Genomic DNA, 26,044 nt, shown 5'->3' on the forward strand with positions numbered 1-26,044 from the left:
GTTGTAATGAGAAGTTTCATATGGCCTTCAAAAAGAATGAAGGATTATGAATCACTGGAACTATTTATAAATTCCTTTGTTAGTGGTTTTCAAAATCAGGTAATTCGTCTCTTTAGGGTTGTTTAGAGCAGCCAAGTAGTTAGTAAGCATAAGCAGCAGATAGTCTCACAGCCAGAGTTGGCTACCGTTTTGTGAGTTACTTTTAAGAAACATTGGAGTGCCTGGGTGGGTCAGTCGGTTAGGCAACCGACTTCGGCTCAGGTCATGATCTCACGGTTCGTGAGTTCAAGGCCCGCGTCAGGCTCTGTGCTGACAGCTCAGAGCCTGGAGCCTGCTTTGGATTCTGTGTCTCCCTCTCTCTCTGCCCCTCCCCTGCTCATGTTCTGTCTCTGTCTCAAAAATAAATAAAACGCTTGAAAAAATTAAAAAAAAAAAAAAAAAGAAGAAGAAACATGGTAGAGCTCCTCAACCCTTCATTCTTCAACAGACAACCCGTGGCAGATGGTTTAGAATGAAACCAACTAGAAACATTTAAGATAAAGCAAAAGCCCCCATAGTTGGTGGCCAGTATGGTTATGTATTTCAGTTATAGATTAAATATTTTTATTTTCTTGATAGCATCAGCTTATGCCATTATGCTGAGCTGATTTAGGGTTGATTTAGAAAGGCGGGGGAATTAAGATCTTTGTGTTAGAAAACTTTGTGCCACCAGAAAATTTCAGTAAATTCTGGGTAATCGTACACTTAAACAAAGGCACAGCTCTCATCTCACTGGGTAGCATTATTCTGTTTAGCTTTTATCTGTTGAGAACTCTTCAGGGGATACTGTTAAGTGAATACCGTGATTGGGCCCCAGTCTTTTTCTTTCTATGTTGGGTAAGGTACTCTGTGTTTTAGCCACACTACGGGATGGGGTAGTGTAGCTTTGAAATCAGATGTGGGTTTTAATTCCAATTTCTTTACTTATGGCATTTAATGTGTTGAAATACCACCCTTTGCCACCCTTTATTTTTTAATTTTTTAAGTTAAAAAAATTATTTTTATAAGAGAGCGAGTGCACACATGCGTGAGTTGGAGAGAGGGGCAGAGGGAGAAAGAGAATTTTTATTTTATTTTTTTTATTATTTTTTTAAAAAATTTTTTTTTTCAACGTTTATTTATTTTTGGGACAGAGAGAGACAGAGCATGAACGGGGGAGGGGCAGAGAGAGAGGGAGACACAGAATCGGAAACAGGCTCCAGGCTCTGAGCCATCAGCCCAGAGCCTGACGCGGGGCTCGAACTCACTGACCGTGAGATCGCGACCTGGCTGAAGTCGGACGCTTAACCGACTGCGCCACCCAGGCGCCCCTTAAATTTTTTTTAACATTTATTTATTTTTGAGACAGAGAGAGAGCATGAACGGGGGAGGGGCAGAAAGAGAGGGAGACACAGAATCTGAAACAGGCTCCAGGCTCTGAGCTGTCAGCACAGAGCCCGACGCGGGGCTCGAACTCATGGACCGTGAGATCATGACCTGAGCCAAAGTCGGCCGCTCAACCGACTGAGCCACCCAGGCGCCCCGAGAATTTTTTTTTTAATTTATTTTTATTTATTTTGAGAGAGAGATAGCAAGGGGGGAGGGGCAGAGAGAGAGGGAGACAGAATCCCAAGCAGGCTCTGTGCCATCAGCACAGAGTCCAGTGGGGGGCTTGAACTCACGAAGGTGAGATCATGACCTGAGCCAGAGTCAGTAGGTGGATGCTTAACTGACTGAGCCACCCAGGTGCCCTGAGAGAGAGATTAAGAGAGAGAGACAGAGAGAGAGAGAAAGGGAGAGGGAGGGAAAGAGAATCTTAAGCAGGCTCCACGCTCAGTACAGAGCCCAATTCAGGGCTTGATCCCACGACTCTGGGATCATGACCTGAACTGAAATCAAGAGTTGACGCTAAGCCTACTGAGCCACCCAGATGCACCCCTTTACCACTGTTTAAGTCCCACTTCAAAGGCTGTCTCCTCCTTTAAGTCTTGCGTGATGTACTTTTTTGGGAACAGATTCTTAATGTCCTCTGAGCTCCCAAGGCACGTTATTTCCACTTTGTAATAGCATTTTATCACTGCCTATTATTTTATGATGACCCATAATGTTCTGTGAGAATAAGGATCCTGTCATACTTCTTTTTTTTCTTTTTAAATTTTTTTTTTCCAACGTTTATTTATTTTTGGGACAGAGAGAGACAGAGCATGAACGGGCGAGGGGCAGAGAGAGAGGGAGACACAGAATCGGTAACAGGCTCCAGGCTCTGAGCCATCAGCCCAGAGCCCGACGCGGGGCTCGAACTCACGGACCGCGAGATCGTGACCTGGCTGAAGTCGGACGCTTAACCGACTGCGCCACCCAGGCGCCCCCTGTCATACTTCTTTTTTAAAAACATTATTCGTTTATTTATTTACTTATTTACTTACTTTTATTTGCATTTATTTTATGCAGAATTTACCCCTTTTCTCCCCTTCTGTTTCTTCTGGGATATCTTTTTCTTCTGTGCAACTTCCTCTTCTGGTTTAGGACCACTCTGCTCTTTTTCTGTAAGGATCATCTCAACGTGGCAGGGAGAGCTCATGTATGGCAGATTAATCCACCCATGAGCCCTACAAGTTCTCTGCCTCATCTTGGGGACTTTGTTCACCTGGATGGTGCTCAATGACCAGAGACTCTGCATCTAAACCCTTACGTTCAGCTTTACTCTCTGCATTTTTAAGCAGGTGCAATAGAAATTCAGCAGTCTATTTGGACCACCGACCTTGTGTCCAGCCCCACTGTTTGGCCTTGGGCACACCTACCAACTCCACCACTGTAGCGACAGAATGGCATGTATTGCTTCTGCGAAGTGACGTCTTTCAGGTATTTGGTGGCTTTTCGGATATGCACACCCTTGATGGCCTGGGTAGCTTCATGTGTGTTCTTAAAGTGAACACGGAGATTTGCACCTCTTAATTTGCATGATTTTGTCGAGTTTTCCGGGTCAAGTGAATAGCAAACTATTTTCAGAGATCACCTCAGGCCACTTATGGGAAGAGCACTTTTTTTTTTTAAATTGTTTATTTATTTATTTTGAGAGAGAGAGAGAGAGCGAGCAAGCAAGTGAGCAGGGGAGGGCCAGAGAGAGAGAGAGAGAGAGAGAGAGAGAGAGAGAGAGAAAGAGAATCCCAAACAGGCTCTGTGCTGTCAGTGCAGAGCCTGGTGCGGGATTTGATCCCGTGAACTGTTGAGATCATGACCTGAGCTGAGATCAAGAGCTGCCCGCTTAACCGAGTCACCCAGGCACCCCTATCTTAGTTCTTGATATTCTCAAATACTTTGCTCAAAGTAAGTATTCAGTAGGAATTTGGTAAAGGGATAAATTAAACAGTAAACTTTGGCCTTCTTGAACTATAGAGACTACTCTGTTGGGACTTTTTCCTGTGGAAGATTAAAAAAAAACTTTGTTCGAGCTTTCATTAGGCTTTTTACCTTTGCCTTGCCAGAGCTATATAAAAAATTAATACTCAAGAAGGTAGATATCTGATCTTCAGCAGGAGAGTGCCTCTTACAAGTTTAATGGTTTTGGTCAAGTGGATCTTAAATATAAATCTGCTGTTTTGTGGAGCCATACAGAGCTCTTAAACCACTCAATAAACATCCTTATTGAATTAGTAGAACTTTGTGTATCTTTTATTATTAGGAGTTTTCATTGTTCCTTAGAGTACTTTCAGCCTGTCCTCTCGAAGCTTTGTGGTATCAGGTGGATCATAGAATCATCTAAGCTAAAGATGCTTTGAGTTCCTGAATTCTGTTACTTCCTTCCTGGTATGGGGAGCCCATGCATTCATTCTAGCAGGTGTGTCTCAATTTTAGAGTAACAAGTGAGGGTTCCCAGGAAGAGAGAACTAACATGAATCGAACTTTGACTATGTGTCAAGCCCTGTATGAAGCATTTAGCAAGTTTTATTTTATTCCTCCCATTTGCAGGTGAGGAAACCAAGGCTCAAAGAGATTTAAGTCCTTGTCCAAGGCTTTGTAGCTGATAATGAGGAAAGTTGGGTTTTAAATCTAAATGTGTTAGATTGAAAAGTTTATGTTATTTCCACTGAGAACATGTCTTTTCCTTATTTACTTTTCATCGAATGTTTGGGGGTTTTTATTGTTGTTTTTCACATTTTACTTGCATGTTTGATTTTTCTTTAGTCAGTAGAAATGGTATTATTTCCCTACTGGTTCCCCTCCCCAGCCCTATACTGAGGGGATGATAATTTGTATTATATTTCTATAGTCCTGTATCCTTTACAGATCACTTTCCTGTCCATTTTCATTTGATCTTGGACGTGTGGGGATGGGGGGGGGGGGGAGGAGGCCGGATCTTAATCTCCATTGGCAGATGAGGGAATTAAGGTGCCTGGTGTCATGAGAGATTTGCCAAAGGTGGTAATAAGTGGCAGAGAGAGAAGAGCATAGCTTTTGTTTGGAAGAGGTGCGCTGACCTTCAGACTAAACTTTGTAGCCGCAAAGTCTTTTTCATCTGAAGTATGTGGACACAATATGGGAAAAACGTAAGTGGCGTGGTCCTCCTAGAAGATTTGGAGGACGTGGAGCCCCGCCCTCTGGGCTTCCTCTGACCCCGAGGCCCCTCGGCTGGCTGGAACCCGGTTTGAAAACCACTGGGGAATAATCAAAGAACCTTAGCGTCCGGCAGATCTGGGCTCACAGTTTTAGTTTGTACCTGCTGTTTCTTTTTTTTTTTTTTTTTCAACGTTTATTTATTTTTGGGACAGAGAGAGACAGAGCATGAACGGGGGAGGGGCAGAGAGGGAGGGAGACACAGAATCGGAAACAGGCTCCAGGCTCTGAGCCATCAGCCCAGAGCCCGACGCGGGGCTCGAACTCACGGACCGCGAGATCGTGACCTGGCTGAAGTCGGACGCTCAACCGACTGCGCCACCCAGGCGCCCCAGTGCCTGCTGTTTCATGTCTCTCAGGCTTGGGTCCTCATGTGTCACATGGGTGGGATTGCTGACAAATATTAACTGAAAACCATGCTGAAGCCTGGCCCGGGGCCCCCTCGGCGTCTCTGGAGGAGACCTCTAGGTGTCAGGGAGTGTCAGCACTCACCCTGTGTGGGGCGCCTGCCAGAGGGGGTGGGGAGCTCGTCCCTGAGGCTGGGCCCCCAGGAACTGACAGCGCAGGCCTTCGTCCTCGACCCACTGACGACATTCATCAGTACTTCAGAACAAGGGTGGACACACAGGTTTTACGAAGGATCCGAGAGCAAATGTTGTGGGTTTTGGGGCCCCTGTTGCAGCCATTCAGCTCTGTTGCTGTAGCTTGTGTGCAGCCATAGATAGCATGTAAATGAACGAATGGGGCCGTGTTCTAATAAAACTTTATTTGTGGGCTCTGAATTTCATGTAATTTCCACGTCCTGAAATACGCTGCTTCTGATTTGTTTGTCCCCCGCCATTTAAAAAATGTAAAGACCGCGTAAGTCATGGTCTGTATGCGGGTTATACAAAAACGAGTGACAGGCTGGATTTGGCCCATGGGCCATAGCTTGCCGACTCCTTATTTAGACAACTGCTTGTTGATGGTAAGTGCAGTTTTTGACCCAGTGGGAATAATTTCATTTAAAACTGATTGCTAGGAAGGAAGTATTGATACCAGAAAAGGCTTAATTTTGCAGTCGAAAAAGGTAGGATTTTTTTCCTCTCCCACTCCTGTCAGGAATTGTTCCATGCTCACTGCTTTCTTTATCCTCCACCACGTGGCTAAAATTAAGCAGGTGTCGTCCTATTGGTAATGCCTGCGTGAAAAAGTTTCTGAATAAAGACCATAGTACAGTGGGAAGACCATGAGTCATGAGGAAATCAGGAAACTGGCTTTTCACTAACTTTGACTTTGGCTATGTCATTTTACTTCTTTGGGCCTTCAGTTTCCCCGTATAAATGAGGAAATTGGAGACCATAATATCTGAGCTCTTGGCCTACTCTGACATGCTCTGATTCTACCTTTTTTTTTTTTTAATGTTTATTTATTTTTGAGAGAGACAGAATGTGAGGGGGTGAGGGGGAGAGAGAGAGGGAGACACAGAATCCGAAGCAGGTTCCAGGCTCTGAGCTGTCAGCACAGAGCCCGAAGTGGGGCTTGAACCCACGAACTGTGAGATCATGACCTGAGCCGAAGTTGGATGCTTAACTGACTGAGCCACCCAGGTGCCCCTCATTCTACTTTTAGTTGTCTGGAAGGTGCTACTAGACAGTTTTCATGTATAGAAACTTCAACAGCCAGTATATATATATTTAAAATTATTACACATTGTGCGGGGTTTCACATTGTATCAGGGAGTATTTACCAAAGCAGTTTATTCCCGCTGTGCTAATGCTAGCCATTTCTGAAGTGAAAGGCAACCGTGATTTAAATTCCACCTACATTACCATCACTTCCTGTCCTGCCATCCTGAGCTAGTTAACCTGTTTGGAGATAAGCTGCACATGCAAAGTGAGGGGGACTGGGGACATCGGAAGAAGAATATCCTGACCATGTAGGGGCTTAGGAAAAAGTTCATAACTGGAAACCTTTTCCCCTCCGAACCTGAGTCACACTTGAAGGACTCTTGGCTCTCCTGGGGTGGGAGGAGAAAAGGGACAGAGCAGCAGAGCAAGTGGCTATGTCCGTTTTTGTCAACAGAGGGCACCCAGAGCAAAGCAAGTGCTTTGTGACCCAGGCTAGGCTCTGCGCTGCTCCCCAGGCAGGCACGGGGCAGCGTGCAGTGGACTCACTGTGCGTCTGTTTCTCGCAGCGTGTTTTATCCGTGCCCACAGTCCTAGACGTTTGTCCCGTGCTAAAGTCAGGTATTTTACATGCAGTCATAATAATTATTATTTGTTTTCGCCTTAAATGGAAAACCAGTTCCTTCCATGTCTTGGAGTGAATTCACTCAAGTTGTAAAAGTGCGGGCTTTTGGGTGGATGTGCAGTCTCAGGTTCTGATGTAATTCAATCTCTGGGGAACAGGTAGTCCTGAAGGAGCACTCAGGATCTGTGTGGCATATTGAAAGGAGACTTTGTCCTGTGGTTTTCCAGACCAGCAGCATCAGCATCCCCTGGGAACTTCCTCAGATTCGTAGTCTGCCCCCTCCCTCAGACCTACCAAAGTGGAAAGTCTGGGGAGGGGACCCAGCCTTCTGGTTCAACAGGCTCTTCAGGTGTCTCTGATGCACTCTTAAGCTGAGAACCACGGCCTGAGACTTCCTGAAGACTGCTAGAGTGTTCTTCATCATCGCCATTTTCCACATGAGAACACCAAGGCAAAGGTTTTGTATATACAATAAGTGGTAGATTAGGGATGTGAGTCCTGGTCTGACGAGAGCCATGCTACTGTGTCTGCAAAGAAAACAGTGAAGAGACACTGTGTTGTTTAAATTCATTAAAAAAAAAAAAATCCTAAAATATTTTTCTTAAAAGTAATATACACTCGTCAAGGAAAATTGAGAAGATCCAGTAGGCCAAAAGAATAAAATAAAAATCGTCTTAATGTATGTAACTTTATCTTTTCATTGTTTGTTGGTCTACTCTGGTTTCTGTGCAGCTGTATTTGCATCTACACACATTGTAAACTTCCTTACAAAATGTCATCATGCTGTACAGACTTTGTAGGATGCTTCCAGCTCCTTCCCACTCTATTGTAAATATCTTTTCATGCCAGTAGCTATTTTTTAAGTTTATTTATTTATTTTGGGGGGTAGGGGGCAGAGAGAGAGAGAGAGAGAGAGAATCCTAAGCAGGTTCTGTACGATCAACATGGAGCCTGTGCTCGCTTCGGCAGCACATATACTAAAATTGCAACATGGAGCCTGACACGGGGCTCGAACTCATGAACCGTGAGATCATGACCTGAGGTGAAATCAAGCATTGGATGCTTAACTGACTGAGCCACCCAGGCAACCCTGCCATTAGCTATTTTTATAGCAACATTTTTCATGGCTGCCTAGGGTTCCATTATAAGTTTCCACTCTAATTTTTTCTGAAGGTTCATCTGAAGTTGTTTTGATGCTGTGGTAGTTAGGCTTTTAGGAGGAGTGGGATACCGGGTGCTGTGCTGCCAGTGGCTTACCATATTACAAGGAAGGCAGTAAATACAAATTATGGCTGAGGAGAGAGCATAGAGCTGAAGGGGCAATACTGAGCCTGAGGTTTGAAGTTAAAGTGAGTCCAAAAAAAAGGGAAAAAAATTTGAAGTAAAACATTCAGAAGGATTAGGAATGGACTAGGGATCTGTGCGTGAGATGGGTTAGAAAAGTGAGAAAGATGAGAAACAATTTGATGGCACCAAAAGCCTGCCTTTTTTGCCACCTTTTTGATAGGCTGACCTGCTGGAGGACAGCATGAAAAAACTGGGCATAAGACTTCTGTAAATAACAGTTATTATTTATTGAGTACCTTCTGTGAGTCAGGCATCATATGAATCATTTACTTAGATTTTCCCATTTAATTTTTATCACCACCGCGTGCATTAAATGCATTTGGTGGTGTTTCTCCATTTTGCAGAAGTGGAAACTGAGAGTGAGGCAGAGTCACGTGGTCACACACTGTGATCGGAGCCCAGATTTGTTGCAATTCCCAAACCTGTGCTTCCACGTTATCATTTATCTTCATTCCTTTTCGTGGTGTTACAGGTCATTCGTGAGCCACGGCTGCCCCTGCGGGGGTCGGGGGGTGGGGTGGGGTGCGGTATGCGGTGTGTGCTGGGAGGGGTGGGGGAGGTTTACTACCTTTTCAGGGACAGGGAAGCTAGATGTGGAAGGCAGGACGCTAAAGTCCAGACAGAGCGGGAGTGGACTTTAAGACCCCAAGCAGAGCTGCCATCGAGCCCAGTTACCTTGGGAAAGGCGGCAGCCTGTGCAAAAGGAGCAGTTGATAGGAAGGCTCCAGGGCTGGCGTTTGGAAACAAGGGGCGGCCAGAGAGTTAAACCTCCCTCGTTACGGTTCCCTTCCTAAAGGAGGTGGTGACTCTTTTGAGGCGTTTGAGAACAGCTTTATTGCATATAATTTGATACTATGCAGTTCATCCATTTCAAGTGTGCAGTTCGGTGGCATCATAGTTACGTTCACAGAGTTGTGCAGCCATCACCGAGGTCAATCTTAGAGCACTGTCATCACTCCGAAAAGAAACTGTGTACCCCTAAGCCATCATGTCCCAATCCCTCTATCCCCCTTACCGCCCCCCGCCCTCCCCCAGCCCTAGGCAACCACTCGTCTCTACTGTCTGTCTCTACAGATGTGCCTTTTCTGGATGTTCCATATAAAATGGATCCCATATAATGTGATCCGATTGTGTCTGGCTTCTTTCCCTTGGCATGTTTCCAGGGTTCCTCCACGATGTGGCATGCATCAGTACCTCGTTCTTTTCTGTTGTTAAGTAATATTCCATTGTGTGGACAGACTACATCTTCTTCGCGTGTTTATGTTGGGAAGGGAAAGGTAAAGAGGAGGGGACAAAAAATAAGACTTCTTCCTCCGGATTTAAAATGGAGAGAATGGGCAACTGCCGCGAAAAACCACCCTGATGCACCCAGATGCGTGGCATCTGCCTCCCGGGTTGTTCGTGGCAGAGCAGCAGCTCGTCTGACCTGGACACGTGCAGCATTCAGGGAGCTCATTGTGTAAATCCTGTGTGTTGGCCGGTGCCGCTGTTCCCCACAATACCTCCCGTGGAACCGGAGCGGCCGTTGCTGATCTGATCTGGGTACATTTCCCTTGGTTGCCGCAGCCCTGGGTCCCCAGAGAGCCCTCTCTAAAGAGCTGCCGGTTTGTTGCGTGCTGGCAACAAGATTATTTCTGACCATACGAGTTGTTCAGTGGAGAGAACACCCATCTTTCAGGCCCTGATCTGTTGGCCAGAAATACTAGCAGCTGCCCCTTCCTATTTGTCCTTCTGAGCGTCCCGTTTGGAGGGCTCCTCTTGCAAGCAAACGATGTGCCCTTCCAGGTGCCAGGTGACTTGACTGTTGCCCCGTTGCTTTCTTTTGCTCTCTTTCCTGGTTTAATGTCCAAGGAACAGAGAGTCCTGACCTTCATAAAATGAACAATCTGGACCAGGACTGCAAGTCCCCACACCTTCTAGTTTGTGTTCCAGAACGGTTGTGGCTGACTTTCTGCTGGGCCTGAACTTTCAGTCTAGTTGAGAGAACGAATTGTAATCGCGTGTCGCAGTGTCCCGGCTCTTCGGTGGCACGTCTGCCACAATGCCGAGACAGGAATGCGGGGTGGGGGGCATCTGCTTGACCCTTGGGGCCCCCTTGAATGTGAGGGCTGGATGTCGTCCCGTCGCCCTGGTTCTGTGGATGGGAAAACCGAGTCTAGGTCGGAGGGTTACCCAAAGCTGTAGTCGTATGTTCTTAGAGCTCTTGCTAGTGGCAGAGCTGGGTCTCTGGGCCGGAGCCTTCGTTGCCAGTTCAGTGCTTTTCCCCAAGTGTGCTCTGTCTCCTGATGGACGTGTGCTGTCGTGACTAAGGAGTGGCCTAGCCCTGCTCCAGTCCATCAGCAACGCGGGCTTTGAGGTGTGCGTGTGCCAGTTTGACAGACTGGGCTCGTGAGGATGAAAATTTGTAAGCGGGGAGGGAGCCAGAGCACCGGTTTCTGGGTTTGGTGCCACGGGCTGATGGAACCCAGCCCCTTCTGGCCTTCCCCAGTGCTTGGTTTTCAGTGAGAATTCATGTTTTCGATTAAAAGAGTGTCATTCTTTGAGCGCCCCGTGCCTCTTTGCTAAAAAATGTACGTGCCGCTGCATCAGCGCTACAAGCAGTGATCTTGCGGTGCCTGTCTGAAATTGTGTGCTCATGGCTGCCCCACGCTCGATGCAATTCGTTCCTGGTGTAGTGTGAAGAGAAAAGACCACGATACTTCTCCCCCAGCTCATGGCCCCACTCCCCATCCCCTCACTCTTGGCGCACAGAGCTCCAGAATGCACCCCGTTTTCCAGCGCCCCGCCAGCCTCCATGGTCCCGATAGATTTCTTCAACGTGACCCTCACTGCTGGGATCAGACTCAAAAGCAACCCTTTCACGGCGGAACACAAGCCGGGCGGTCCTGCCCTTTCTCCTCATCACCTCCTTTCCGTCCTGGTCCTGCCCTCCCCACAGCGTGAACTCCTTCGAGGGGAGAGGTTGTGGCCTTCACTCACTCTCTTCCCCTGGCACCCAGCACATTGCTCAGTAGATGGTCATGAAGTAATCCTTGGCTTTTTCCTGCTGTTTACCAGTCTCCGATCTGAGGGGTAAGGTGCAGGGATGCTAATACACTTGTCAGCTGGCGGTGTTTTTTCTTCAGACAAGTTGTGTTATAGTCCTCGAGAATAATTCATAGTGACAGCTACTGTTTATTGAATGCTTCCTGTGCTAAGTACATGCACACACACACACACACACACACACACACACACACACACACCTCAGTTCCCCATCATTCTCAGCAGCCTTCCCTTTGAGGTAGGCGTGGAAGCCATATTTGACAGATAAAGAAACCAAGCTTTAGAGAGATTTAGGAGAGTTCCACAGAGCTGGAAAGTAGTGGAACAGGTATTTAAACCCAGGCCTGCCTGACACTGAAGCCTGTGTTTTTAATAACCACGCAGAACCTCCTTGAGTAGTTAATTTGCTGAACATTCCTGTAAAAGAGGGCTGAGTCACTTCTGTTCCCTGGGATTTATAAATGAGACCTCTGTGCTAGCAAAGGGCATTCGTAACATAGTTTGGATTAAGTTTAGCTTTGGGATTGTAGAGCAGAAACAAAGGGGAGACATAAGGAGCCTCTGCAACTTCCTGAAGCTGATTTGCTTTGGCTCCAGGTTGAGGAATCTTCACCCTTTGGGTCAGGTCATTACTAGTCTACGCAGTTCCTGAGGGATGGGTCTGCCCAGCCATTCCGGGTTATTTTGGATGGGCCTTGGCCTGGTTCCTGGGGCCTCAATGAGGCAGGCTCACGTTTGTCCCTGGACTGACTTCAAGGGCCCCCCGTTTCCATCCTTCAGTAGGAGGCTTTCTCTTTGATTTTACTTTGGTGCACGTCCCCGTCCCCCATGTCAGTTACTGGGACTTAAAATTGAGTTGTTGAGTTGTGGCTGTAGGTAACGACACAGGGAATGCGGTTTTCATTGGCTTTTCAGTGACCAGTCCTGTGGAGTCCCCATAGCATATTGGGGATAGGGGTTGGCTCTCTGATTCTCTGCTCAGAGCTGAAGTATTTTGTGTATTGCCTTGAAATGGGAGAGAAGTTTCTGTGGAATCAAGACTTGTCAGGGTCATAAGATTTTGAGGAGATAGGCCCTTCCTGTGCTCTCCCCTGGGGGAAAGAACGCAGCCAGGATTGAAGGGCATTGCCTCAACCAATTCAGTTAAGTGGCCCCGTCCTGGATTAATAACTTGGGCAGACTTCCCAATGGATTTGGCAAGGTATTGGGTTTCTCTCTCCCCCAACCCTCCCTTCTCTCTGCCCTGCGCATGTGTGCTGACATAATTACGGAGTGGTTGCGTCTCACAATAAGATACCCTTTTTAAAAAGGAAGGGCCTCCTCTTAAAGAGGATGGAGAGAAATTCAGGGGAGGGGATGAGGTTGTGTAGTCTCGTCATGTTTTCGGAATGGCAGACTTTGAGAAAAATGGTAGCAGAGAGGCCAACAGGCTGGTTCCTGTCGCCGTAAGGGCAAGGGGGCAGGCAGGATGGTGGCAGTGTTGATTTCAAGCACCTAGAGCAGAAGCGTTCCTTCCCAATTTGGGGCCAGAGTGATATGAAACTGCCTCTTTGCATTTGCTCGCTCCTCTAGATTGTATTACTAGGAATCTGGTCGTTAAAGAACAAGCACTCTCTTGTTCATGAAGGTCAGAGGTTACAGTCTTCTGAGTTTGGTGGTCAAGTGTTCAGAAATATTTTACAGATTTAGTTGAAAACCTGAGCAGATGCTCCCGCTCTCCTTTCCCCGTGGGGATCGGGTGACATTCCTCCCCCTTTCCTCTTCCCCACCCCTTTGGGAGCCGACCAATCACAGCAAGGAGTGGATTTCAGTGCCTCTCTGGCCTCCTCCCATAGGAGTCTGCCCAGCCCAGGCTCTCTGGAGCCTTGGCCCTGGCCGAGGGCTTAACTCTTGGGTGTCTAAACCATAGGGAGCTGCTGACCTTGCAGTTAGCTTGTTCTCTAGTTCACGTCGACCCTCTGAGCCCATTTAACGTTAAGCCAAGCTTGCTGTGTCCCCATGGGAATGTTCCTAACGAGGCAAGGTGCGATGCATCCAGCTTGCAAAAGCTGATTTTAAGCCTTAGTTCTGCCAGTAACCAGCCGTGTAACCTTGGGAAAGTTCCTTTCCCTACTTGGACTTGAGTCCCTTTCTGCTAAGTTAGATGGAAAGGAAAGGGAGAGGACGGACATTTGTGACATATGCCAGCCGCCGGCGTTTTGCATATGGCTAGCCTGAGGTTTGAGGACAAACAACCTGTATTGCGTGCTTCTTGTGAAGCAGTTTGCTTTCTACAGTTTGCCTTCTGCAGGGCACACGCCATTCATCCGATTTTAGAGAGGAGAAGAGAGGAGGTTAGGGAGGCTGTCCGACTTGCCCAAGGTCAAAGTTGGGAAGGCCCATCTGGCTCCAATGCCCAGGCTTTCTTCCGTTCCACTGGGCTGGCTAAAAAAGCCTGAGAATTCCTTCCAGCATTTTTATTCTCATGCTCTGGAAGCTTTAACTCCTTAGTGGCTTTTAGCCCTGCCCTGTAGAAGACCAAACACTGCTGTCTTCCGGTTCACAGCCGTGTCTCTAGAGAAGGTGAGTGACTTAGATGATCCTGCCATCTCCTGAAAGCCACAGAAGAAGATGATTCAGCCATCAGTTTTCCCCTTTCGTACATAGAAACGTTCTCATCCTTTCTGGCCATCATCTCCCACTTTCTGAGCATCCCCCTTACCTCATGTAGGGCATGTATTTCCTTTTCTGTTTGCTATTGTCAGATAAGTACAGTATGGCTGATTTAAGGGAGGGTGGAATTTGGAAGAGTTAAAACAAAACAAAACAAAGCAAATTCCTTTACTCGAAGCTTTTCTATGACATAGATACTGCAGTATTGGGTTTACCCCTACCCGGAATCCCTGACATCTATCCTCCCTTGTTGGAAGCTCCCCCCCCTGTGAAGAGCTTTGTTTTTCATGATACCACCTATAAATTCCCCTAGTCATGGGCTCTAATAGGGTCATCTTGCCCAACGGAACACTTTGTGTTTCTCTTCCTGCAGATTTTACTTTGAAATTCACAGAGAAAATAGCTCTCTTTAGGTGAGTTCTTACTGATGTTATGTTGGTACGAATTTAATTTTTTTTTAACGTTTATTTATTGTTGAGAGACAGAGAACACAGCGTGAGCAGGGGAGGGGTAGAGAGAGGGGGAGACACAGAACCCCAACTAGGCTCCAGGCTCTGAGTCATCAGCACAGAGCTTGACGCGGGGCTCGAACTCACAAACTGCGAGATCATGACCTGAGCCGAAGTCGGTTGCCCAACCAACTGAGTCACCCAGGCGCCCCTTTGTTGGTACCAATTTAAAAGAAATTATAGCAGTGGCCCTAAAATGTCAGATTTGTCAAGGAGTCCTTTCCATTTTGTGTCTTTTATTGTGGGCTGAGAAAAAAAATGACAATAAGCACATCTATTAACAATTGTAATTTATTTAGCCAGGCACTAACCTACTAGATGTTTTATGTACGTTATTTCTGATTTTCATAATAAATAGCCCTGCATTTACAGATGAAGAAATAGAGGTTGAGAGAGGTTAGGTTAGAGTCCTTGCTCAAGGTCATAGCTCCTGAGTGGTGATTTGGCAATTTGATTCTACTTACAAACCCAAGTTCTTTCTTTAGTATCAGGCTGCCTCCGAAAAATGAACTTGAGAGTTCATTTAATCATCCATGTCCACGCCTCAGCTCACCCCAGAAAATCCGTATGTCTTCTGTTAAAAAGGGAAGTACCATTTTACGTGATAAAGGTCAGAGTGGAAAACGGCTTTTTAAGAGGAGCATTTCTTGGTCTTTGCCAACTTTTACAACCAGGGAATTTTTAACTGATGTTTATTTTGAGTTTTTTTTTTTTTTTTTCTTCACATTTTTATTTATTTTCGGGACAGAGAGAGACAGAGCATGAACGGGGGAGGGGCAGAGAGAGAGGGAGACACAGAATCGGAAACAGGCTCCAGGCCCTGAGCCATCAGCCCAGAGCCTGACGCGGGGCTCGAACTCACGGACCGTGAGATCGTGACCTGGTTGAAGTCGGACGCTTAACCGACTGCGCCACCCAGGCGCCCCTATTTTGAGTTATTTTTACTGAAATTTAAATCCATCCGTTCTTGTTATAAGTGAAAATGCTAAATCACGAGCTTTTTCCTGGAGATCCTGGAGAGTTGGGGATTTCACTGTGAATTGGTGGGGGGGGCAGGAAGAGGTGGGCATGAGAAGATGAGTGATAAACAGGTAGATGGGAAAAGCAGGTTGAATTTCCTTGGAGTGAGGAAATACTGTCATTTGCCCTGTCATTCGGTGAATCCTGTGTTCACCATGTCTTTGAACGCGTGCGAATGGGGATGAGATCCCCCAGTGGGAGGTGCCTGGGTGTCACCTTCATGGCCGTGTTCTTCTCCCTCCTTTCAGGAATTGCTTGCGATCCAGTGCCACTGCAGTCAGGTTGGCCCTTCCTAAGTTGTGTGCAGTGAGGTTCACATAAGAGAAGTATACTTTGCTCCGTGGCCCCTGCCATCCGGATCAGCCTAACAAATATTTCAGCAATGAGTACTGTGTGCCTGTTCTGTGCCAGCCGCCTGGCGTGACGCGGATGATCCTGAGATGAATAAGACACGGCTTTTGCCCTTGAGGAGCTCATAATCGAACTTGCAGTCTCGTTCAGGATATGAGACCCATAGACATAAAATTAACAAAAGGCAGTTATATACTTAAGGTTGTAAAAAAAAAAAAAAAAAAAAGTGAACCAGGGACAACAGATTTTACTGGGGTTCAGAGATCAAAGGGGTGAGGGTTTGCCAGAGCAGTAAAGACAGGGTTTATTTACAGTCTCGTCCAGGGTGTGGGGTGGGGCAGGGGCAGGGGCAGGGTGAGAGGGGGTATGGCTCCTGCCACTGCTAGGGAAAGGAGACCATGAACATGGCTCACTGCATGAGGGTAAGGTGCTTACCCTTCTGAAATCGTTGATGGAGGTCCGGCAGTTAGCATTTTAAGTGGGGATGTGTAGATGCAGGCAGCTGATGTGAAACAACATCAACAGCAGCTTGGGCCCTGAAGGAGACAGTCTTTAGGAGAAAGTTAATAAATCTCTTACATTTATCGTTTGGTTCCCTGGTTAGCTGTGGTACAACATCCTCCATATTGGAAACCTTGACATTTATTCTTGCTGGCTTTGTAAAAGATGGAAAACTTGAAGCCAAGTCATACACGGATGAAGACCTCTGTGGGCCCACTTGTCAGGAGCGTGGCTCGCTTGTGTGGCAGTGTTCTTGTGGACTAAGTATTTATTAGGTTCTCTCGCAAACAGCTCACCGGATGAAGAACTCCTTTCTTCCTCGTTTTAGGTTCCTGAAACCCACCTAAACCCCTCCACTGGGAGAAGGCTTAGGGAGAGGAGATTCTTTCCTTCTCCCTTCCCCCTCCCCCCAACCCCATGGTAGCTTAACTTAAGTGCCCTGTGGAGGTGAAGATAAATGTGAGAAACTTCAGGATGAAAAGAACATTAGAGAGGAGAGAAGTCAGGGGAGGTCATATCAGGCTTAAAGTGGAAACTATGTTACAGCCTAAGCAAGGAGCAACTGATAGGTCTATAAATAGGACTTTATCTCCTCATAGAAAATTTTTGGCATGGTTGTAGCTTCCCATGTGGGGGACTTTTATATTTACTAAAAATAAACTGTGTTTCAGAAATGATTAAAGTAAGTCCCACTGAACTCATGTATGTTATTAACAGCGTAGTCATGGCCTGAAAATAAGTTTATAGGGTTTGGGATGTACTGTCTTTTGGGGAGAACTTTGATATGGAAGACATCGCTTAGATCTGGGATGGAATGGTCTGGTTCACTCTAGCATTAGACAGATTACCTTCTCAGGAGATCGTGTTGTTTCGGTGTTTTTATTCTTCCTGCTGGCTCAGAAGACCAGCAAGCCCTCAGTCATACATCAGACTCACAAACAGCCATTAAAAAAGAAGTGTCTCAAACAGGAAAGGTAGACTAGTTCCAATTCCCCAGAGACCATGCTGCTTAATTAAAGCTGCTTGGATATGGCCATTCACGGAGAAGGGTACATAAAAGGGCAGTGCCTCTGGTAGCCCTTCTGGGAACAAAAACCTTCAAGATGTCTGACTTTGTCTCTCACACTCCTGTTATCCTGACTGTAGCCCTTTAAAATGTGCCGCAGATTCTTGGCATCTGTCTGCCTGTCGCCTCATCTCTGACACCCCTGGATGGCTCGTTTGCTGCCCGTGGGTATCTTTGAAACTTAGTAAAAAGCATCTCTTAATTTCGGTCTCCTCTTAGAAGATTCTGAAAAGCGGAAGTCTGGCAAAGAGTAAAATCACTTCGAGCACGTGTCTCGGAGTTACATGACCATGGAATACTTTTCAAAACAGAATGAATTGAACAACGCAGTGCGACACGACTCCCGTACAGTGTCTCCGTGGACTAAAGTAGCCCCCAGAAGCGGTTTCACGGGCGCGTTGATGGCTTCAACAAGTGAATTCATTTGCTTTTTTTCAGACTTCAAGACACATTTTGGAGAAGTTAAATCATTCTTAAGTGTAAAAACGGAAGAGATGAAGCCATTTTTGTTTTAAATATACTGCCTGTGCCTGAGTGCACAGGTTTTAAAAAAAAAAAAATCCTTTTTTGTATCAGGGCACCTCCCCTTACTTCTCTCATACTGCATCCCACCTTTAATGATAAGTCGCTACATGCTCTGTAGAAGCTGTATGCATGTATTTAGTCTTTTAGTCTAGTTTCTGTTGTATCAAATTTCTGTCATTTTGGTTTGTAAATCACAGTAAAATAATTTACTATGGAAAGGCTCACTTAGGATTAAATTCAGCTGCATACAATAGAACCTCCCTCTTCCCCCACCAAGTGGCTAAAACGAGAGTGAGTTTTTATTGTGTTTCAGGAAAAAGAAGTCTGAAAGTAGGTAGTCCAGAGCTGATGTGGTTCTCCGTGGTTATCACAGACCCAGGATCCTTACTGTTCTTTGCTTTTCTGTCTGTAGGATGTGGCCCAGATGGTTGCTACAGCTCCACCCATGATTCCTCCCCTGCTTAAGAAGCCTTTCAGGAAGTCTCCTATAACATTTCTACTAATATTTCATTGGCTAGAACTTAAGTCTCATGGCTGCACCTTACTGCAAGGGAGGTTGGGAGATACAGTTTTTTTGTTTTGTTTCGTTTTGTAAGGTGTGTATGGTAATGTCCTAGAATGAAAACCAAGTTTTGTTACTAAGGTAGAATGAAAGAAAAAATATTGGGAAGTCACCAGCATTCTCCCCTCAGGGACTATCAAAGTGACCTGACCTTGCCTCCCATATGGTACAGAAGACCATTCTGTAGCTTTCCTGGGAGGTTTTCAACCAATCTTTGCTGGATTATCCAGTAAGATGTTTTTATTCTTGAAAAGTGTACATCTTTATGCAAGCATTTTTTTTTTTTTTCAAAAGTTAATATGAGGTCATGGTAAGGATCGTTGCACTTTCTGTAACAGTTCAACTTTGAGTTTTTTGAAATCAATTCACTAATTGAGATTTCAGATAGTAGAGAGTGAGCTTTTTAGTAAGAATAAAATATGTTAAAGAGCCCTAGTTAACTAGTTAACTAGTTAAATATAAGTTGTTTAGCCCTTCAGTTTAAAAAAAATTTTTTTTTAATGCTTATTTATTTTTGAGAGACAGAGCGTGAGCAGGGGAGGGGCAGAGACAGAGAGAGGGAGACACAGAATCCAAAGCAGGCTCCAGGCTCTGAGCCTGACATGTGGCTCGAACCCACGAACCGTGAGATCATGACCTGAGCTGAAGTCGGATACTTAACCGACTGAGCCACTCAGGTGCCCTTTTTTAAAAAAAATTTTTTTTTTTTTTTTTTTTTTTAGTGTTTTAGCCCTTCAGTTTTTTGAAGCCTGGGTAAGCCACTAGATTATAGGTTTCTTGGGGATAAAGAACTTGCTTTAAAAAAAACAACAAACTTAGGTGACAGTACATGTATATGGCTCAATATTCATAAGGTACAAAACAGTCGTATAGTGAAAAGTTGCTTCCCGATTCTGGTTTTGAGCCCTCCCAGTGCCTTTCGCCTTGAGACAATAGGCATTTTACCATTTTGTGTATATTTCCTCATCGCACCCTCCCCCTCATGATAATGTGCTATACATTATTCTGAACGTTTCTTTTATCACTTAAAAATATATAGTAGAGTATTCCAAGAACTTTCTCTACCCCCTGCCAAAGCTATATAGTGTTCTTTTGTATGGAGGAACCATAATTCCTTGAACAGAAGGATCTTGTCTTTTTCTCGTATCTGTCCCTGCTCTGTAAACAACATTTGTTCATATTGGTTTAACTGAACATTCGTTCATGTTGGTTGAACTGAATTGAAAATTTGACCATACAGAATATATTAGGAATGAGTTATTTTTGGTGGTGGTGTATTCCAGCTCGCTCAGAGGATTTTCCCTTCTCTAAAAACCAAGATGTTTAAGATTTCGTTATTTTGGAAATAAATCCTTGCAAAGTGTATTATATAACTATATAATTTATTTCTTTTTCATAGTATAATAGTAGACACTTTGTTAATGGTTTTAACACAGTTGTCAACATCAATTATAGTTTATGACTGAAAGGATGGTATTTCAGGAACATTTACTGGTTTGGCCTTACTGTATGGCCCCATTTTGACATCTGTATGCATTTTAATACCTTACCTGCTTTTTAGATTTTTTTTCTCTTGGTCTCTCTGGTTCCTGATGTGGCTGCCTCTAACATAATGTTCCCCTTTCCCCTGGTACTCGGTCCTTACTGCTTCCTAGTTCCTTTTTCCTAATTTGCCTTTTAAATTTTCAGTGGGCAAGTAGCCAGGTAACCAGGACAGAAATGTATTTCTAAAATAAAAATAAATAGATTCTGAGAGAAGGCCTGGTGGAGTTTCCCTGCCTGCTGATGAAAGTACATGAACATCTTGGTATTTTGGGTACTTGGAAGACCTTTTGCTTCCTAGTTACCATGTTCTAGAACAGCTCTGTCCAATAGAACTTTCTGTGACAATGGAAATGTTTTTTATCTGTTCTGTCCACTAGCCTCATGTGGTTCTTGAGCCCTTGAAATGTGGCTAGTGTGACTGAGGAATTAAAAATTCAATGTTAACTAGTTGAATTAAATTCAAATAGTGACTAGAGCTTACTGTGTTGGATGCATGTTTGTTTTTATTTATTCATTTATTTATTTATTAAAATAATTTTTAAGGTTTATTTATTTCTGAGACAGAGATGGAGCACGAGTGGGGGAGGGGCAGAGAGAGAGGGAGACACAGAATCCAAAGCAGGCTCCAGGCTCCGAGCTGTCAGCACAGAGCCTGACGCTGGGCTCGAACTCATGGACCGGACCGTGAGATCATGACCTGAGCTGAGGTCAGTCGCTCAACCGACTGAGCCACCCAGGTGCCCCTGGATGCATGATTTTAGACTCTGGATAATTCTATACAGCAAGCTTGATTGTAGTGGAGCTTGGATTGGGATGCTATTTTACTGTGCTTAGCAGAACACATTTATAGTATTGGAAAGGAGGCAGTTTGGAAAGTTGGTGTTCAGTTTAGCTTAAAGTAAATGGATTGGAACTGCTTTTTCATACCAGTATTATGTTTATTGCAAACTACTATTCTAAAGCCATTGGTGCAGGCATGTATTTATGGTTTGTAGCTATCACAAAACTTTGAGCCCTTTTGGTTACTAGGGCAAAATGAGTAGCGCTCTAATTTTATTTATAGGACTTAGTTAGCTGCCTGAGTGCCAGAAACTCCTACAAATAACTTTGACCTTCCTTAATAAAAAGTCAAGGGATAAAATGTTCCATAGTAGAAGATCTCAGTTGTATGTGGTATATATAAAATACTGCTTTTTAATAGAGAAGTTGAAAGGAAATAAGAAACCAAAGGAATAAATAAATGATAGATTTTGATATCTGGTAGGAGGAAAATAAAACGAGCACAGTAGTAGAGAGCAGGGGCTTGGGCGAAGGATCTCCAACTGGAGAGAGTGGTCTGGAGAGTTTTTTTATTTGAGGAGGTGTTTTTAAGTTGAGATCTGAAAGATAAGAAGGAGCCAGCCTTGCAGAGGATAAAGCAGGATGAGGAGAGGTTTCAAGAAGAAAATCTTCTTGGGGGGGGAGCTGAGGAGAGGGGTGGACTAGATCAGGAATTGGCGTGAGGCCAGTGCATTTAGAGCCTAGTGATTGAAGGCCAGGTAATGATGTGCACTGAGGTTGGAGAGGCAGGCACTTAGCAGGTCATCTAGGACCTTAAAGACCAGTCTAAGGACTTCAGATAGAGGACATTGTTAAGTGTAAGGCGAAGCTGTAGAATCATGGGAGTGATAGGATCTGATTTGTGTTTCAAAAACTCCCTCAGGCTGCTCTGTGATGAATGTTTTGAAGGGGAGCCACAGCAGAAGTGGAGGAACGGTGGAGATGTCCAGGAAGGAACCGACAGTGGCTTGGCTTAAGGTGGTGGCAGAGGAGACAGGGAAGTCAGACACACAGAACTTGCTGATGGGTTTGATGTGAGCGGCGAGGGATAAGGGAAGGGACGCTGCCTTTCCTAATTGCCAGGTGGTCCCACGTATCGAGGTAGGGGAACACCAAGTGTATACCGGGTTTCCAGGGGGTGGTGGTGGCAGAGAATTAAGAGCCCGTAATGTGGGACTCGTCTGTGAGATGGCTGAAAGTCCCACTGGAGCGTGAGAAGAGGTCTAGGCTGGGTTATAACTTGGTAGTTATTAGCATGTTGATGGTATTTGAAGCAATGGGAATGGATGAGACAATTCAGATAAAAGAGCGTGACCCAGGATTGAGCTGCAAGGAACACTTTCTTTCTAGAGATCTGTTGAGGGAGAAGCCAGAAAAAGGCACTGAGAAGAAGTAATCAGTGATGTAGGGGGATGACGGTGGGGGAACAGTGCCCGGACTATAGTATCTCAGAAGCTTAGAAAAAGAGAAGGTCTGAGAAAGTTGGCAACTGGGTTGAATCAGATAAGTTGAGGACCACAAAATGCCCTTTGAATTAAGTAATATGGAAGTCGTTGACATTGACCATTTCAGTGGAGTTCAATGGAGTGAAGGGCTTGGAAACCTTATTTTGAGTAGATTGAAGAAGAAATGAAGGGTGAAGTGGAGACAGGTGTTGTCAGCTTTTTGGGGAAACATTACCGTGAAGTGGTGAGCAGGGTGGTAGGGAGGTAAGGGGTCAAAGGAGAATTTTTTAAAAACCATGGTTCATTTTGTCATTTGCCTACTATAGGCCATTGGCGTTTTTTAAAGTTCTTTTGCTCTTACAGATGGCTATAATGAACTTCCTTCTACAGTTGTGCGGCTTTTCTAAGCTAGGCTCCTCGGAGGTTGGAACTGCTGAGCCCTAGGCCACGTGTGTTTCAGATTTTAATAGATACTGCCAAACTGCCCCCCAGAGCGATGGCAGCAGTATGTGCTTTCCCCATCAGTGCGTGAAAGCGGAGGGAGGTTTTTCTGAGGGTGGGCGTATGTTTATTTGCTGGCACGATAGTGATGAGTAAAGAGGTGATGATGATGCAAGAGGCAGGGTGATCAGCAGAGCAGCACAGTCCTTACAGGGGTGCCCGGGGAGGGGCGTGAGCACAAGCGGTGAAATGGGCCGTGACGCCAGGAATGCTTCCTTCGTTGTAGCAGAGCCTAAGGAAGAGGAGATTCCTGCATTTCTAGGTAGGATTGTAGATTTGGACAGAAGACGCTGTCTGAATGCTTCTCTTATTTGTTTGTTTGTTTGTTGGCTTGTTCATTCATTCATTCATTCCTTCCAAAGATTTTATTTTTATTTATTTTTTTCCATTCTTTTTTTTCAATTTTATTTTTTATTTTTTAAAATTTACATCCAAATTAGTTAGCACATAGTGCAACAATGATTTCAGGAGTAGATTCCTTCGTGCCCCTTACCCATTTAGCCCATCCCCCCTCCCACAGCCCCTAAGATTTTATTTTTAAATAGTCTCTGCACCCAACGTGGGGCTCAGACTCACCACCCGGAGGTCAAGAGTCACCGACTGGGCCAGCCAACTGAGCCAGCCAGGCGTCCCTGAATGCTCCTCTTTTAAAATGAAATATTTGGGTAGAGCAACAGCTGAAAGTCAGATGGTGGGGAGAGAATTGAAGGAGGTTTGAGGAGAAGGCAAGAGTCATTTTGGAGAGTAGGAAGCTTACAAGGGCAGCTTTGGTGGGATTGCTTGGCATGGATGAGTGCCCCGTTGAGCTTTGTGATCATGAACTTCTAGTGAAGTCGGCCAGCTTGGTTATGTGATCTTTTTCCAGCAGCATTCAGTTGTGTGGGCACAAGCACAGAGAACGCAGATAACTGTTTCACCAGGATTGGAGATTGGAGTTTTGCCACGTGGCAGGGATGGAGAGGACACGGGATTGAGGGTGTTTGCAAGGGTGCGATGCTTATTACGAACTATGGAATCACAGTTGGACAGAGGACGGAGTGGAAGAAGTGGCTGGAGTAGGTAGATAATGAAAAAGTGGTTGGGATACGGGCTTCCCAAGAGGGCAGGAATTGTACTGGAGGGGTAACAGAGCGAGTTACATGGAAGTATGGGAGCTTATTTAAGAGCACGATTGAAACATAGTAAAGGAAGAACAGAGCTCTTAAGATAACGTAAAGATAACGCATCTTCCTCTTTTAGGGCCGGTTGCTCTGGGTTCCCTGAACACTGCAGGGGTAAGAGCGCTAATACATCACCAATTTGCCTGTAGCTGTACTGAGAGGGGAGTTTTGAGATGCACCCTTTTTCCCCCTCCACCCGTGCATCTAGAGCTCAGTTTAGACTTCATAGAAGGTAACCGCAGTTCAGAAGAGGTTTCTGAAACCATGCTCTTGACGACATTGGTGGTGGGAATAGGAGTGGTACTTGACCGGCCCGAGCCGCAGTCTCTGGGAACTCACAGTGTGTGTCCCCTGAATTCCAAACCTCACCTGTGTCACTGATTGCTGGCAGTCTTGGTAATGGGCAGAGGTGGCCTGCAGGGTTATATCCAGGGTAAAATTTCCGTTGATTTTGGCAGTCTTGATTGATTTTTTTTTTTCAACGTTTATTTATTTTTGGGACAGAGAGAGACAGAGCATGAACGGGGGAGGGGCAGAGAGAGAGGGAGACACAGAATCGGAAACAGGCTCCAGGCTCTGAGCCATCAGCCCAGAGCCCGATGCGGGGCTCGAACTCACGGACCGCGAGATCGTGACCTGGCTGAAGTCGGACGCTCAACCGACTGTGCCACCCAGGCGCCCCAGTCTTGATTGATTTTATCAGTGAGTAAGTATAGCGCAGTGGAAACTGTCTTGGAGCCCTACAAACTTGTGTTCAGCTTTTGGCTCCTTTGAGTCCCAAGTTCCTTTTATATGTGAAAAAAAAATAAAGCAGGGCCTCCCTTCCAGAGACACTGTGAAGATGCATTGAGAAAACGCATGCATGGTTCAGGCACGTGGAATGTTCTTTGTACATAACAGCTGCCGGTGGTGTCCCGTCAAAGCCATCAAGCAGGGGTGTGATACTCACTCCCGGGTTTGTCTTGCAGGGGGTTGAGTCCCCTGACCAGAATGCAGCCACGTCTCCGCCTTTCTTCCTTGGGTCTCCGGCGGCGCTTTGTGAGGACAGTGCTTTATCTGGACCAGCTTTTCAGACTCGAATGTGCCTGCAAACCACCTGGGGCATTTGTTGTGATGCTGATTTTGATTCTGTAGGTCTAGGGCGGGGCCTGAGAGTTTTCCTACTTAAGTAGCTCCCCGCTGATGCTCGGGCTGCTGATACTAGTCTATGGGTCATATTTTGAGTAGCAAAATTCTGTTAGAGAACTGCCCTGTGGGAATCCTTGCTATTTTAAGCTGAGAGGAAGCAAGGTTAAAAGAGCCCTATTCTTTGAACTTTTTTGTTTTTTTAACTCAAATTCAGTTGGCCCTCATACGGCCCACGTCTATAGCTCAGTGTTGTGGTGAGTGTGTGTTGTCTCTACCCGTCCCGAAGGCGAAAGGAATATAAATTATGTTCAGAGGGTTGTCTTGGATTTCTTCTGGAAAAATCTTCAGTGCCTGATTTCCCAGGTATATTTTTACGAAATTTTGTTGGCTCCTCAGATGGGCACGCTTCCCCCAGCAGCCTTTTATACCCACAGAGAAACCTGCATAAAACATGCAGTCTCTTGAATTGTTAGACTTTGTGGCAGAGAATACGGAATGTGGCTCCAGACCCTTCTGAGCGTCTGGTCCACCAGACTCTTCACATTACAAAATCCAGCACTTTCAGAAGCAGGAATTCGAGATGCATTATAGGGCTAGAATTACTGGCAGCACCCATATTGCTGTCCCTGATAATCTGATTTTTTCTTTCTCAGAAGCAGGCATGCCAGACTTCTCTGTGGGCCCTCCCTCGGACATTTCCTTCCCTGATGCTCCGATTCACATGTTCTCTCCTCAGAGCTACTACTCAGCCGCTGAGTTTCAGAGTACAGTCACACAGCCTGATGAAATGTTCTAACAGAATGAAGTATGTGTGCCTCCTGATCGTATGTACGAGAGAAGACCGTGATCCTTTTCAGAGCGTCTTCATGGTGTGGAATTGTTAACACCTTTGTGTCTCTTCACCGGCTATAAATCATAGGTTTCCTTATTTGACTTTGACGATTGGGGAGATTTTTTTTCCCCCTCTAATGTCTTTGTTTTCTTTCCTTCCCCCCCCTCCCTTT

General features: G+C 45.5%; 1 protein-coding gene and 1 pseudogene across 18 annotated transcripts in view; one reads left to right on the forward strand and one right to left on the reverse strand.

Annotated features, from left to right (window-relative positions):
- RBFOX2 (RNA binding fox-1 homolog 2) overlaps positions 1–26,044 on the forward strand; it is a 288,313-nt gene that overhangs the window by 103,066 nt on the left and 159,203 nt on the right. The gene's annotated exons all lie outside the window — the stretch shown is intronic.
- LOC121040977 (60S ribosomal protein L17-like) lies at positions 2,447–7,294 on the reverse strand (annotated as a pseudogene).

Source organism: Herpailurus yagouaroundi, unplaced genomic scaffold, assembly GCF_014898765.1.
Source record: "Herpailurus yagouaroundi ecotype Mexico unplaced genomic scaffold, PumYag 182, whole genome shotgun sequence".
Lineage (NCBI taxonomy): Eukaryota > Metazoa > Chordata > Mammalia > Carnivora > Felidae > Herpailurus > Herpailurus yagouaroundi.